Genomic DNA, 15,357 nt, shown 5'->3' with positions numbered 1-15,357 from the left:
GTTATGTCCCTTGTATCCTTAATCTCTCTAGGAAGCTTGTCATGAAGGTATGTAGAATTTTGTCAAAGGCCTTTTTTGCATGGAATGAGATGATCATGTGGGTATTTTTCCTTTCAGTTTTTTATATGATAGATTACACTTAATTATTTTTGTATATTGAAACATCCCTGAATCTCTGGGATAAAGCCTACTTCATTATGGTGAATAATCTGTTTTATGTGTTCTTAGATTCTGTTTGCAAGTATTTTATTAAATATTTTCTTCTATGTTCATAAGGGAAAGTACTCTGTAATTCTCTTTCTTTGTTGAGTCTTTATGTGGCTTGGTTATCAACTACAAATGGACTGAGAAAGAAATCAGGGAAACAACAACTTCTACAATGGTCTCAAATAATATAAAATATCATGAGGTAATTATAATCAAGCAAGTGAAAGACATATATGATAAAAACTTCAAGTCTTTGAAGAAAGAAATTGAAGAAGATAACAGAATATGGAAAGATATCCCATGTTCAGTATGGTTACGAGAGTAAAAATGACCATCTTACCCAAAGCAATCTAAGTATTCAATGCAATCCCCAACAAAAGTTTTTACAGACCTTAAAAAGACAATTCATCACTTCATATGAAAAAAAATTTAGGATAGTTACAAACAATCCTGAACAATGAAGGAACTGCTGAATGTATCACCATCCGTGATTTCAAGTTGTACTACAGAGTTTTATTAATAAAAACAACATGATATTTGCAGAAAATCAAACACATTGATCAATGGAATCAAATCTAAGAACTGTACATAAACCCACATCCTATGGACACCTGATATTTTGGTAAAGAAGCCAGAGATATACACTAGAAAAAAGACAGTATCTTCAACAGATGGTGCTGGTCAAACTGGAAGTCTGTATGCAGAGGAATGCAAATAGATCCATGTTTATCACCCTTCACAAAAATTAAATCCAAGTGGATCAGAGACCTCAACATAGAACCAAATATGCTGAACCTGATAGAAGACAAGTTGGGGAATAGCCTTAAACACATTAGTACAAGAGACGACTTCTTGAACAGAACACCAACAGTGCAGGCACTAAGATAAAAAAATTAAAATATGAGACCTGATGAAAGTGAAAAGCTTCCATAAGGCAAAAGATACTGTCAATTGTACAAAACAGCAAACTAAAGAATGGGAAAATATTTTTAACAACTCCAAATCCAATAGAGGATCCAAAATATATAAAGAACTCAAGAAACTAGATCTAAAAAGAGCTAGTGCCTATGTGGAGGCTTCACCCCTGCATGCTAGTCACTTTGGCATGAGAAAGTGCTCTGCAGCCTATGGAAAGAGAAAACTGGACACCAGTCCAGCCACAAAATCTTTAACCAAAATCTGTCCTGCCTGCAAGATGTGCAGAGGGGCGGTTATAGCTCAGAACTTGTGGTAGTGGCCAACTAATGTCTGATTTAACTTGAGTCTCACTTCATAAGAGAAAATCCATGCCCAACACTGCTTATATCTCCAAGAACAGAGACTGGATAGCTCAGAGATCTAGGGTAGAACCAGACACAACTGGTCTAAAACAAATAATGGATGAAATGATTCCTAATGATATTCTACCAGACTCATAGTTTGATGACTTTTCCTGTTGTCATCAGAGAGGCTTCCTGTGGAAGTAGATAGGAGCAAAAGCTGAGACCCACAGCCAGATATTATGTGGAGAGAGAATCTCCATCAGCTCCCCCTTCCTATGCACCTCCTACCCCCTCTTCCAAGAGAGATCCAAGAAACCCCACAGAAGAGGGAGAGGAAAGATTGTAGGCATCAGATGGGATGTAGGACACCATGAGAACACCACCCACAGAATCAACTAAGCAGGACTTACATGGGCTCACAGAGACTGAAGGGGCATGCACAGGGCCTGCATGGGTGCGCTCCAGTCCTCTGAATATACATTGCAGCTGTTAGCTTGTTGTTTCTGTGGGACACCTAACAATAGGAGTGGGTTTTTCTCTGACACTTTCGCCTCCTCTTCAGCATCTTTTCCTCCTTTTGAGTTACTTTGTCCAGCCTCCATGTGAGGGCTGCTGCCTTGTCTTAGTGGATTTTGTTTTGTGTGTTTGGTTGCTGTCTCTTGGAGGGCTGCTCTGTTCTGATTGGAAAAGGAAAGGAAGGAGATCCTGGTAGAGAGAATATAGGCGGGGGAGCTGGGCAGAGGGAAAACTGTGGTAGGGATGTACTGTATGAGAGGAGAACCTACTTTCAATAAATAAAATAAATTACTTCTCATATTTCTTCTAGATAATCTTTCAACAGTTACACTTAATATTCTATAGTTAAATATATTGTAATATCTCTGCCTTACTAAAAGTCTTCGAGCTATAAACTATATCATTCTTTAAAAAATTCCCAAATTTGTTTTACTACACAGAATAAAAGTATGAATTAATTCATTTTATTGGAGTGTTAGTTATTATACAGTATATACATACTTTCGCATTTCAGAAATGAAATCATGACTCAGCAGGATACATACATTGTACCAATAAGGATTTATACTCTGCAAATGTTGAGGAAAGCCGGGCGGTGGTGGCGCACGCCTTTAATCCCAGCACTCGGGAGGCAGAGGCAGGCGGATCTCTGTGAGTTCGAGGCCAGCCTGGTCTCCAAAGCGAGTTCCAGGAAAGGCGCAAAGCTACACGAGAAACCCTGTCTCGAAAAACCAAAAAAAAAAAAAAAAAAAAAAAACAAATGTTGAGGAAATTTCTGAGGCAATGGGTATATCTAAAATGCAAATACAACATTCTTTCTCTCTACTTCCTGACACTTGTCCCTACACTTAACTGACAATGCTTTTGCAGAATACTATAGCTAATTAAGTTCAGAGTAAACTATCTGTACAGTGTTTATGACTCCAATACCACCATATTTATTTACAATCTACTTATACACCCAAGTATAAAAGGGAAAAATATAGTTTCACTATAAACTGACAAACCACCTCCCAAATGCCAGATACTGTATGTGTGAATAAACATATCTAGTCTCAAATTTAGCAAGCCAAATATAACAGAGCAATTTAGCAGCTTAGTCAATTTTTTAAATACAACCATGCCTTTTTGACATTGGGAGATACTGTTGTCACATTTCTGGAGTGTAGAGAAAATGAAACACGTATATACACATAATGATTGATCACATCAAGGTAATTTAGATTCTTATCTTCCAAACATTTAAGCAGTGTAAATTGTGGACATTCTATTGTGTCTGGTAGACTCACACTTATTTCTGCTATCTATTATTTGGTGAACATTATCTAACCTCTCTTTTCCTATCACCTGGCATTCCTAGTGCCTGAAGATCACTATTTTAGTCTCAGCATCTACAAGGTCAACATTCAGGGCTTCCAAATATAAGCAAAAACATGTGCTATTTGTTCTCTTATACTGGAGTTATTTTATTTAATATGGTGTCCTCCAATAACCCATGTTACCATAACTGTCTGGATTTTATGTGTGTGAATAGCTGAATTATGTTTCATGATCTATACATATATTTTCTTCAACCACTCACATGCTGTCTTAGTTAGGGTTTCTATTGCTGTGAACAGACACCATGACCAAGACAACTCTCATAAAGAAAATCATTACATTGGGGATGACTTGTGGTTCAGAGTTTAAGTCCATTATCATCATGGCAGACAGCACAGCAACATTAAGGCAACCCTGGTGCTAGAGAAGTAGCTGAGAGTTCTATATACGGATCAGAAGACAGCAGCAAGAGACTGTGAGCCACTAGGCCTGGCTTGAGACTCTGAGACCTCAAAACCCACCCCTGGGTGGCATATTTCCTCCAATAACACCACAGCCACTCCAATAAAGCCACACCTCCTAATGGTACCACTCCCAATAAGCCTATGGGGGCCATTTTTCTCCAAACTGTCACATGCCAATAGACTCCTCAGTTAATTCTGCATCTTGACTACTGTGAACAATGTCTGAATAAACACAGCAGTCCAGACACCAGTGAATTAAGATTTTTTTCCTTTAGATACATAGCCAGTAGCAGGACTACTAAAGCTCCCTTTTCATCAAAACTCCATTTTGCCTTTTTTTTTTTATTAACTCTGGCAATTTACAACAGACATAAGACACCCTCTTTCACTGCATTGTTACATTCATTATAATTATTCTAACTGGGCTGAAATGATATACTGCTATGATTTTGACTTCCAAATTCCTAATGATTAATCATGTTGAGAATTTTTGCATAAGACTATTAGGCATTTATTTCTCTCTTTTTGAGAGATGCCTGTCACACAACTTGCAAATACTTCCTCTGATCCCACAGAGGTGTCTGCATTCTGTTCCCTGGGTACACAGAAGCTTCTTAGAGATGTCATCCCATTCACTTATTTTTCTTGATTCTGTTGCTGCCTCTCCTTCTGGAGTCATAACTAGAGCTAGAGAGATGGCTCAGTAGTTAAAAAAAGAATTATTGCTATCTTGAAGCATTTTTTCTATTCTTTCTCTTTATATTTGCATTTTCTTAGGTCTTATAGGTTTTTTAAATCATTTTAGTTGGATTTTCATACATATATGTATATACATATATATAATTTCATATAATGAAAGAGGAACCTAGTTTCATTTTTCTAAATAGGAAGAGTCAGTTTTTCCTGCACCATAAATTAGGAAAAATTCCTCTTGTTTCTCAAATGTATGCTCTTGGTCATTTTTTTGAAAATCAGTTGGCCACAATTACGTATATTAACTTCTCAGTTCTCTATTCTGTTAAAATGTATATGTCAGCTTTAATGCTGACACCATGATGTTTTGGTTACAATAATTTTGCAGTATATTTGGTGTCAGGTTCCCTAGAACCCCAGTTTTGTTACTTTTACTTGTAATTGTTTTAATCATTCAGTTTGTGAGTGTGTGTGTGTGTGTGTGTGTGTGTGTGTGTGTGTGTGTGTGTGTGTGTGTGACATTTTAGCAATAGTAAATCTTCCACCCTACAATGTAGAAAAAAGTTTTGACTTGGGTGGATAACTATTTCATAGCTGTTGGGGGAGTTGGGGTAGGGTTGGTATTTATTCATACAATGATACTACAGTACAGAAATGTTGCTGATATTGCATGTTAAAAATTATATTTTTAAGCTACTTATTTGTTTGAATCATTTCTAGTGATTTTGGAGACATTGTGCATTTAGGCTGTCTCCCTGAGGGGCATCATATATACATTGTATCTTTTCATGCAGTCTTGCCATTTCCATCCAACCTAGTCATACCCCCACCCCAAAAGGACGAATAATAAATTCTTCTATAGAAGCTGTTCTTAAAACCTCAATGTTACCTTGTCACTGGGCATTGAAAGGTTGTTAATTTAACTTTAGTTTTATCTTTGCCTTCCAGGATTTGGCTGGAATAAACAAATAAACTGGGCTAACAAAATAAATGGCTATTCAAAGAAAAGACAACAATTATGAACTGCTTTCAGTAAGCATACAAAACTATAGAAAAGCACTTTCTAATAGAGCATTAATCCATTAAACATTCACTTGAAGGATCCAGGTCTTGACACAGAGTGTGTGACTATATATACTGATACTTTCCTCTTACTGAAAGTTCCTCATAGGCTGCTAATATTAATGTGACATAATTCATATTGTATTTTTAAAAATGAGTACACCTGTAAAGGTTCTGTGTCAACACACAGTGCATTTAGAGTAAAATAAAAGTAATGTCCAATGAAATAATAATGATTGAGCCAGGAATGATTCAAACATATAAAGTTAACTAATACAGAGGGTCAGTTACAAAGGCTGTAAGAAAATGTACCCACAATCAAATATTTTTCTGTTGTTTATTATATCCCATTTTCCAAATTTATCCTCTAATTTCTACCAAGATTTAAGAACTTACGATTGTAACAGGTCCCAAAATAATACTTGAAACTATGTCCTATTTCATATAACAAAAGAATAAACTCCATTACAAATACTATAATGGAGAATAAATTCCAAAGTCAGAGAAATCATTTCAATGAGCTCATCTTGTTCAAAGAATCTTCTTACACTCATGGAATCAAGAATGCTGATGAGTTGATAATGAATGATATAGAATATCAACAAAATGATAATAAAATAGAATTCTTCTAATTGACACACTCTAGTGGAAACAAAAGTATGCTAATGAGTCAAAGTTATGATTAACAAAGGCCCCAAGGAATACCTTGTGCTGCACAATATGCACTTTTAATTAGGGTATTGTTTACAAAAATAGCTGGAGACATGATTCTTTTTCATGAAAAACCTTAGACTTTCCAAGCATAGGTAACAACATATTATAAATAAGTTGTCTGAGATGCAACTCAGATAAGTTATGCCAGAAAGGACGCTTCACTGACTTTCTTATAAACAACATATTTATGAAAATAAATTTATGAGTAAAAACATGCCTTGAAATTTGGTGTTGATGGCAGTGCTGCTAATACAAGCAAAACCATTCAAAATTCAAACCGTGCTACATTCACATTAAGATAATAAATTAAACACAAGCAGACTCTGAAAACCTGGAAGTAGATTTGAGTCAGCTAGCAAATTACATTTTACCACAGAAGGATAGCTAAAGAGCATGTGGACTCTAATAAAGATCTCATAAGGCTCTTCACTCCTCCATGCGTCCTATATCTCCATAACTTTGTGGGCAAAGTGACTGGATTTGGATTCTGTCTCTACCCACTTGGTAATAAGGCTACACAAATGATATTAATATGACTGAAGACAACTCAAGCATAACATTCAGAGCTGTATGTTGTCTTTAATGTGAAGTTCATTCTTTTGTGTGTCTCTCTACAAGACTGCCTGCAAGTGGACAGATAGGAACTGGTGAAGAACAGATGAAAGGTTACTGTGCTTCTTAATTCCTGACAGCTTCAAAGAGAAAAAAAAATGATTATTTCATTTAGTAACTGCAACATTCTTTGAGTGATAGTGATTGGGCTTTAAAATGAATTTGAGAACTTGTTTGGAAGTTCTAACAGGAGAGCACAGCTACTTGTATACCCTTGACCAGACACGTCCTCCTCTGTTCGGGGAAGGTCATCCTCTTGAAATAGTCCAGTGTATTGTGGAAAGTACTGTATTCCACCATGCCAATTTGAATAAGCAGTCACTTTCCCCATACTTGTAACATACATTTATCAGTCACAAATAATTGACAGTAATTACAAATGAGATAATCTATGTAAAGTTTCAGCATTAGTAGTGTTCATTGTGTTATTCATGCTTTTTGCTCTTGACTTAAATCTCTCTTCCATGAAGGTATGGAAACACATACAAGGTTATTTTCTCCTATACCTCCTTCAAAGAAATAGGTATTTTATTCTCTTTTGTCTTCATTAGGATAACCAATTCAGTTCTTATTGTTCCTCCAATAACCATTACAGTCAATGAATACTGTGTGTAGAACAATGTCTATACTGCTTAGAAAGTACAGCATCTATGGAATCCCTTTCATAAGGACTTTTGTTTCCCATGATTATTTTATAATAATATAACATGGGAAACGATCTTTAGATATTTCTAGAACATAAAATAAGAAAGCATAATCAAAATCACAGAATTAAAGATATTTAACACTAAAATGAGAGTTAAAAAAACTGATCAGGGTTCCTAACTGTAATATAGAAAGTGATCACATAGGTTATGAAATCAAATGCATCACACTGTCAAACTGATGAAAGGTCAAGTCAACAATACAAAATGCATCCCATCCAGAAGAAGCAGCCTTGATTCAGTTCTACACATGAGAATTTAGAAGCCATTCTGTCATAAATTCATTTTATTTTTTAAGATAAGTTGATCTATATTTTTATATACTCTTTTTTATAGTTAACTTTGAGTTACTATAATAAAATAGGTGACAAAAACAGCTAATGGAAGGATAATTTGTTTTGTCTCATGATTTCAGAGGGAATTCATACTATCTTAGTGGTTAAAGAAGGACAGAGTGCATGGTGGCAGATGCATGTAGTGGTGGCCATTCCCATGATGGTGGATAAGGAGACCGAGTGTCAGGAACCAAAGCCAAGCCTGAATTCTTCAATGTTCACCCATACTGACCTTCTTCTCATAGCAAAACCCTAAATCTTAAAGACTTTACAGTCACCAGCAAAACAGTACTACCAGCTAGGAAATGTGTATTCACAGCACAAGTGAAACCAGAACATACTCTTAGATGCCAATCTATGTCATTTTGAGAGTTCCTCATTCATTAGAAACATCCACAGACAGCAAATCTATGAATTCAGTGATAAAGTGAGTCATCTGCCTACATGCATGAGAAATATTAATGAATGAAGTCACTGTACAGTAAACAAATCATTGTTTGGGGTAATGACACAAGCCTTTAATTCCAGCACTAGGGAGGTAGAAATAGATAGAATTCAAGGCCAGCCTGGTCTAAAGAAGGTGACATTTTTCATATTCTTACTCTGTAACAATCAAGTGTATGGCCACCAAACCCTCCTTTGGGATCTTTCTTTATTTATCTTATCAATCATAGTGATATAAAATCATGATTTCATACTGCTGAAAGACTCCAGACTCTAGAATCTGCTACCAACATCTACATTTTAAAAATTCTTATTATTTTCAAGGTCAAACTAAAATGAATGTTTTTCTGAAGACAGAGAGCACAATTTAGTTATTCATTTAACTTCTTTATTTTAAAGAATGGCAGAGACATTAGATGATTCTTAAATATTTCCTGAATGAATTGGTATATAAATTAATGTATGGGTAACTGAATACCCCACTCAGAGTTGGTACTTCCATCTTTTAAAACCTAAAATACTTTTTGTATTTGGAATGCTGCTTGCTTTAACTGTTTGACTCTGCTACGTTTCACGAGTAAGCTCCAGAAAGAGTGTTATCATCGATGAACTGTCAATATCCTTGGTCCTTTTCAGATGCAGGGTACTGAGATCTATGTGATCCCAAGTGAAGACACTAGGAGTGGACTGAGGATATCAAAAAAGATCTCTTTGAATCAGGAATTCCTAAATCATTGCTCTTCCTACTACATTTCAGTATCTTCACAAGCAGAGACTATCCCTACCAACTCTCATAGTAGGGAGCTCAGTGACTTCCCATGTGATGATCCTTGGTAAAGAGAAATGAATACTTGGGAAGGCTATGCCTTACTCCAATTTTACATTATCAATTATATTTAGGTGGCATTTTTCTTATTAATTCCAATAGTCCTATTGGATATCCCAATAGTTAAAAGAAACTAAGATATGACTGTAAACAAATTGAAATGTCTAATTTTTCAATTGTGTGTGATTTACCGTCATCCTTCTATTGTTTGATCTTGTATCAAACACTACCCTGAGTAGGAGGGGAAAAAGGCAAAGAGAAAAACACAAATCAGTGGGAGAAGTAGAATGTGTAAAAATGGAGGCTGTTCTGAGTAAAGCTAAGGCAGGGAAAGTGATGAATCCTTCCTGGGGTGAACCATAACTGCCATGCTAATGTTTAAGTAAATGTCCTAGAATAAAATAGCAAATCACCTAAATTGTTATCTTCATTTCTTTCCACCTATGACATATAAAATAGAAGACAAATAATATGGCACAAAATCTTTCTTCCTATATTTCACTGATGAAATCTCAATATTTCTTCAATTTATTAAAAAAGAAACATGCTGTTAATCATCAGATTTTAAATTTTAATTGCATGATTTGCATGTCAAACAAAACTGACAGTCATCTCTTCACAGTCCATTCCACACATGTGATCTTTCCACATACTTCTGCAGGCTCTGAGATGATTGTACCCCAGATAGCAGAGTTTTTGAATGTATTTAATATTTTATAAGTAATCACCCTTTGCACGACAGCTTGACACAGTGAATGTTTATTATTTAGTAAAGTTTCTGAAGGACAGGAACCTTGGAGTGGCTAGCTCAATGTCTCCCAAAGTGACAGTTGAGTTCTCAGTTACAATCTTCAGGATTCACTGGGGATGGGAACCTGCTTCTGAGTTTACTCTGGTGGTTGGTGGGATGCTTCAGTCCCTTGCTGATTGTTGACAGAATGGTCATTTCCTCACCATGGGACTGTTGATAACAACTTCCTCCAAAACATGAGATTTCAAAAGCAAGACAAAGGAGAGGAAACCTGAGGCCATTTATAGAGTTTCAAGCCAGTTTAAGGAAAAGAACAGTCCACCAAATGACAGTGCTTCATAACTGGCTTTCGTAAGAGGCACTTGGACAGGGTTGCATGAAGGGAAGTTTTTAGAGCAGGACACATTCTGAAGACAACAGCATGTAGCCATCAACCAGAAGTAGAAGTGAGGAAAAGAAACAAGGAAGTCAGAGGAGAATTGATTCTGCAGTGTGTGACATTCACCAGCAATGAAAGCATCTGGATCAGTGAGTTCTGAAGAGCAATTGCAGTTGCATGGCTTTTAGCTGTGTGGTTCATCTTGTCTCTGTTTAACAGATGTTGAGTGAAGTTTAATGGGGTAAACAAAGCAGATAGGCATGAGCTTGCTAAGCAGATGCTTAGTTAGGCTGTATTTAAAGTAATTAGGTATACAAGGATCTGTACAGGCTTGGAGTCAGTGGTCCTACTCTGGTGTAAAAAGTAAATAACATGAACAGAAACCACTTTTGACCCATTTATAGTAGCACCTAAGATGGAACTGGGATCTTTTATATTGATCTCTGAATTGATAAACTGTCACTTCTGCTGTATGAAAATGATCATGGATAAATTTCAAAGCAATTAAAAAAGGGGACAGCGCAAGAAAGCAAAAAGTGAACAATCTAGGATGGAGGGCGTCTAGAGCTGAGTGAGAATTTGCCTTTATTTGGGGTTATTTCTTCAGGGACTTGCTCTTCTCTCTTTCTACTCTGTTACGTGACACAGTGTCCAGTTAAAAGCACCTCTAACATCTTCTTAACAAAATGAGAGCCTTGACTGTCGACAAAGCATATGGGTGACTCCCTCAAAAATGTCGATCTGCTGACCTTATGCATAATAGAAATTAACATTCTAATGATTCTGTGGAGGGGAATGGAACAAAAGTGTACAATTCAACTCTGAGGATTTAAACTCCTAGAAAAGTTAGGATATACTTGACATTGAACAATGAAGGATATAAAACAATTCTACTGAGTATAGCTTAAAACTTTTACAGTATGTTTCACTGTTATAAAATTCTTTCACTTTCTGGATTTATTTTGATCATCTTTTACCATTTTTAATTAGAAAAAGACCTTATTCTTACCAAATTATCTGATTAGTTCTGAAGATAAATTTATTGGAAGACATATATGTTATAGCCCATTTATGTAAAAGGTGAGTATGAAAAATAAATGCTTAATATTCAAAAATAGAATAAAGAGACTTGAAATATACTTTAAATTTTCCCATTCAACTTTTTCTGCATAAATTTTTCTGTGTCTTCTCATATATTGGTGGGAGATATTGTTTTAAGCTATACTTGGGTGAGTTTGCCTGTGAAATCCAGATGTATTAGAACTGTTAATGTTACCAAATAGCTAGTGAATGCATGTATGCTAATGAAAGCAGTTTCCAGTCCCTTACTATATTTGGAATAATGAGGAGCACAAACATATTCCCATGGATGGAAGGGTCTGCCTGTATCTCTCTCTGTCTGTCTATTATTTATTTTTCCCCATGAATATGTTGAAAAACTGAGGTACTAAATTCAATAATACCAACACTTTAAGAAAACAAAATGTGACTCCCAGAGCATCCAGATCCCTCAGTAGTTGGATGGGGTTTCTAGCACGACAATTAGGGTGTTTGGCCATCCCATCACCAGAGTAGGTCAGTTCAGGCTGTCTCTCCAATTAGCGAGAATGAGGAGGGTTTACATGAGCGAGAATTGTTGAGACCAAGGTTGGATAAAGCACAGGGACAAATAGCCAAACGAATGGAAACACATGAACTATGAACCAATGGCTGAGGGGTCACCAACTGGATCAGGCCCTCTGAATGGGTGAGACAGTTGATTGGCTTGATCTGTTTGGGAGGCACCCAAGCAGTGGGATCAGGTCCTGTGCTCATTGCATGAGTAGGCTGTTTGAAACCTGGGGCCTATGCAAGGTCACTTGGCTCGGCCTGGAAGGAGGGGACTGGACCTGCCTGGAATGAGTCTACCAGGTTGATCTCAGTCCTTGGGGGAGGCTTTGCCCTGGAAGAGGTGGGAATGGGGGGTGGGCTGGGGGAAAGGTAAGGGGGGTCGGAGGGGGGAGAACAAGGGAATCTGTGTCTGATATGTAGAACTGAATTGTACTGCAAAATAAAAATAAATTTAAACAAAAAGAAAAGAAAAACAGAAAAAAAGAAAAAGGAAAACAAAATGTGAGATGTCTTATGTCTAGAATTGAGAATCTCAAATGATTTCTCCAATAGGGTCCATCCTTGGATAACTAAAACTAGAAATTAGGAAACTGCCCCTCCAATATTACAGGAAGGAAATTGGATGCCTGAATGATCGCCACCCCCTCTCTCTATAGTTTTAAGCATCTGATATTTTAATGTGTCCTAATTCCATCAGCCTGCACAGCTAAGTTATAGAAAATTGAGTAAATCCACTCATAAGTGGATACTAGATGTGAGGGAAGGGATGGCCAGACTGCAACCCACAGCTCCAAAGAGGCTAGCTCACAGGGAAAGACCCTAGGAGGGACACATGGTTGAACCTGCAAAGGAGAAGTGAATGAGGTCTACATGAAGGGACTGGGTATGGGGGTGGGTGGCAGAGGGCGAGGAGTGGGGGGTGAGAACCTGGGAAATGGGAGGGTCAAGCTGGAACAAGGACAGAGTGGGAGGGCAGGGAGGGAGATACCATGATAGATGAGGACATCATGGGAATAGGAAGAGGCAGAGTGCTGAGGAGGCTCTCAGGAATCCACAATGATGACCCCACCTTGGACTGCTGGCAGTGGTCCAGAGGGTGCCTAGTCTGGTCACTGGTCTAGAGAATACCCTTAACTGTCCTCATAGAGCCTTTGTCCAGTGATTAATGGAGGCAGATGCAGAGATCCATGGCCAGGCACCAGGCTGAGCTCAGGGAATTCAATCGATTAGAGAGAGGAGGGGGGATGTCGAGATCATGATGAGAAGACATGCAGAGATGACCAGTCACACTGGTGGAAGCCCATGAACTCTAAACTAGTGGCTGTGGAGCCTCCATGGGACTGGACTAGGCCTTGTGGATACGGAAGACGGATGTTTAGCTCAAATTGTTTGGGGGGCACCCAGGCAGGGGGATTAGGATCCATCCCTGGTGCATGGGCAGGCTTTTGGGAATCCAGTGCCTGTGGTGTGATGCCTTGAACAGCATTGGTGCAGTGGGAAGGGGCTTGGACCTGCCAAGGCTCAGTGTGCTGGGCTCTACTGACTCTCCATGGGAGACCTTGATTTGGGGGATGTGGGGTGACTTGGGAGGGAGGGCTGGGGGTGGGAGGAGGGAGGAGGTGGGACCTGTGGGTGGTATGTAGAGTGAGTAGAAAATTTCTTAAAAAAGAAAATCGAGTAAATCATGCCTACCTCTCTTAATCCCATTTCTCTGTGAGCAGACAGGCAGAGCAATCTCTGTCTAGACAGAGCTGAGCTTCTACCATCATTCACAAGTGATCTTTGACTCATAACTTCCAGGAGGTGAAAGAGACAAGCAAACATTTAAGTTAGAATAAAGCCAACTCTTTACAGCTTCTTGAGTGTCACACTTGATAGGTTATCTATGGTTAACTTCTGATTCTGCCTCTAAAAATAAATTTGTAATATTTCAACACTTTTAAATTCTTATCAGAAGCTAAACTTAAAATTAAGAACTATATACATATATATAATTATGTGAGTGTATGTATGTATGTGCCATCTATCAGGTTGCTATCTAGAGAAGAAGGATAAAACAAATAAACATTCTATCATATAACAGGGTTGTGATATTCTTAGACAGGATCCAGAAATCTTTTTCTTAGGAACTAACTTTTGAGCTAATATTTAAGGATGAAATTCTTCATATAAAAAGAAAAAAGGAGGATGGTGATAAATAAGAGGAATACCAAAAGGATCACGTTAAAGTCATAAAAATTACAGGAAAATAAAATAAGGAGTAGCTGAAGTATTCATACACACAATTGTAGGTGCACATGCATGTGCACCCACACAAACATGCAGATGCTCATGAAGGGAGGGAACAATGAGACTACAGATGTGTGTATGAAAAGATTACGAGAATCCCTATAAAAATAGTGATGATTTAACCCATTGTCCTAGTGTTAATACTTCTCAAAGGGAAAAAATGAAGTCATTAGTTTTTCTGTGACACTGGGCATAAATCAAGACTATCCAAGACAAATAATAATTTACGATATTTCTACTCACAGAGTTTGTTAAAGATTTCACTCTACATCATAAGGGCAACTGGAAATTATTGGAAAGTAATAAGCAAAGGTGATACATAATTATATTTGTGAAAAATCTCTAAAACGAAAGGGCATGTGAAAATCTGTTATTAGTGCTAAAGAATATGTTAAGACATTGTGACAACTTAGAGAGTTATTATTATAGAGGAAATGCAATTGATCATCATTAAATATGGAAATAAAGAATGGAAAGAATGGACTATAGCACGCACATTTCTAATCTGCCTACATTCCAAAGAAATGCTGGTGCCTTTTAGCTGTAACCACTCTGAGCACACTTTTACTTGTGTAAAGTTGGGTTTGTTGACTCACTAAGATGAGAAAGAGCATATACCATGGACAGCTGTGGGCCTCTCAGTAAGAACACGCAAGCAAGGGTTTCTAAAGGTTTTTATTTGGTGATTTGGGAAAGGATCAGAATTTTCCATAACCTCTGTTTTGATTACAGGAAGAACAGAGCAAAGTAAGCTTGCAAAGAAATATCAGGAATCTGTATTTATGAGGAAAAGGGGTTGTTTGGGCATTTTTCATTATTTGTACAATTTTCTTTGGGTGGACTCAGGCAAAATTACACCATTGTCTATCACAGATCTGACACAGTTTTATCTAATGTTTGTGTTTATGAACTTGTTCATGCACAACCGAAGACAGTATCCCTGAGAGTGAGTACTGAGTCACTTTACACTGAGATTAATATGGGTACATCGTGAATACTGAACCAGTTCACATTCACATCACTGCAGCACATGTGAGTATTGAATCAGTTCATAGTATCGTGTACACTCATCTCGGTAGCATGAATCCAGATCTCATTATATAGGAACAACCCTATTGGCCCTCTTGTGAATACCTGGCCAACTCACTCTAGCAACAGTATAATCCTC

Source organism: Peromyscus californicus, unplaced genomic scaffold (assembly GCF_007827085.1).
Source record: "Peromyscus californicus insignis strain IS unplaced genomic scaffold, ASM782708v3 Scaffold_13__1_contigs__length_99412109, whole genome shotgun sequence".
In the NCBI taxonomy this organism is placed as follows: Eukaryota; Metazoa; Chordata; class Mammalia; order Rodentia; family Cricetidae; genus Peromyscus; species Peromyscus californicus.
This window is presented reverse-complemented; position numbering follows the sequence as displayed.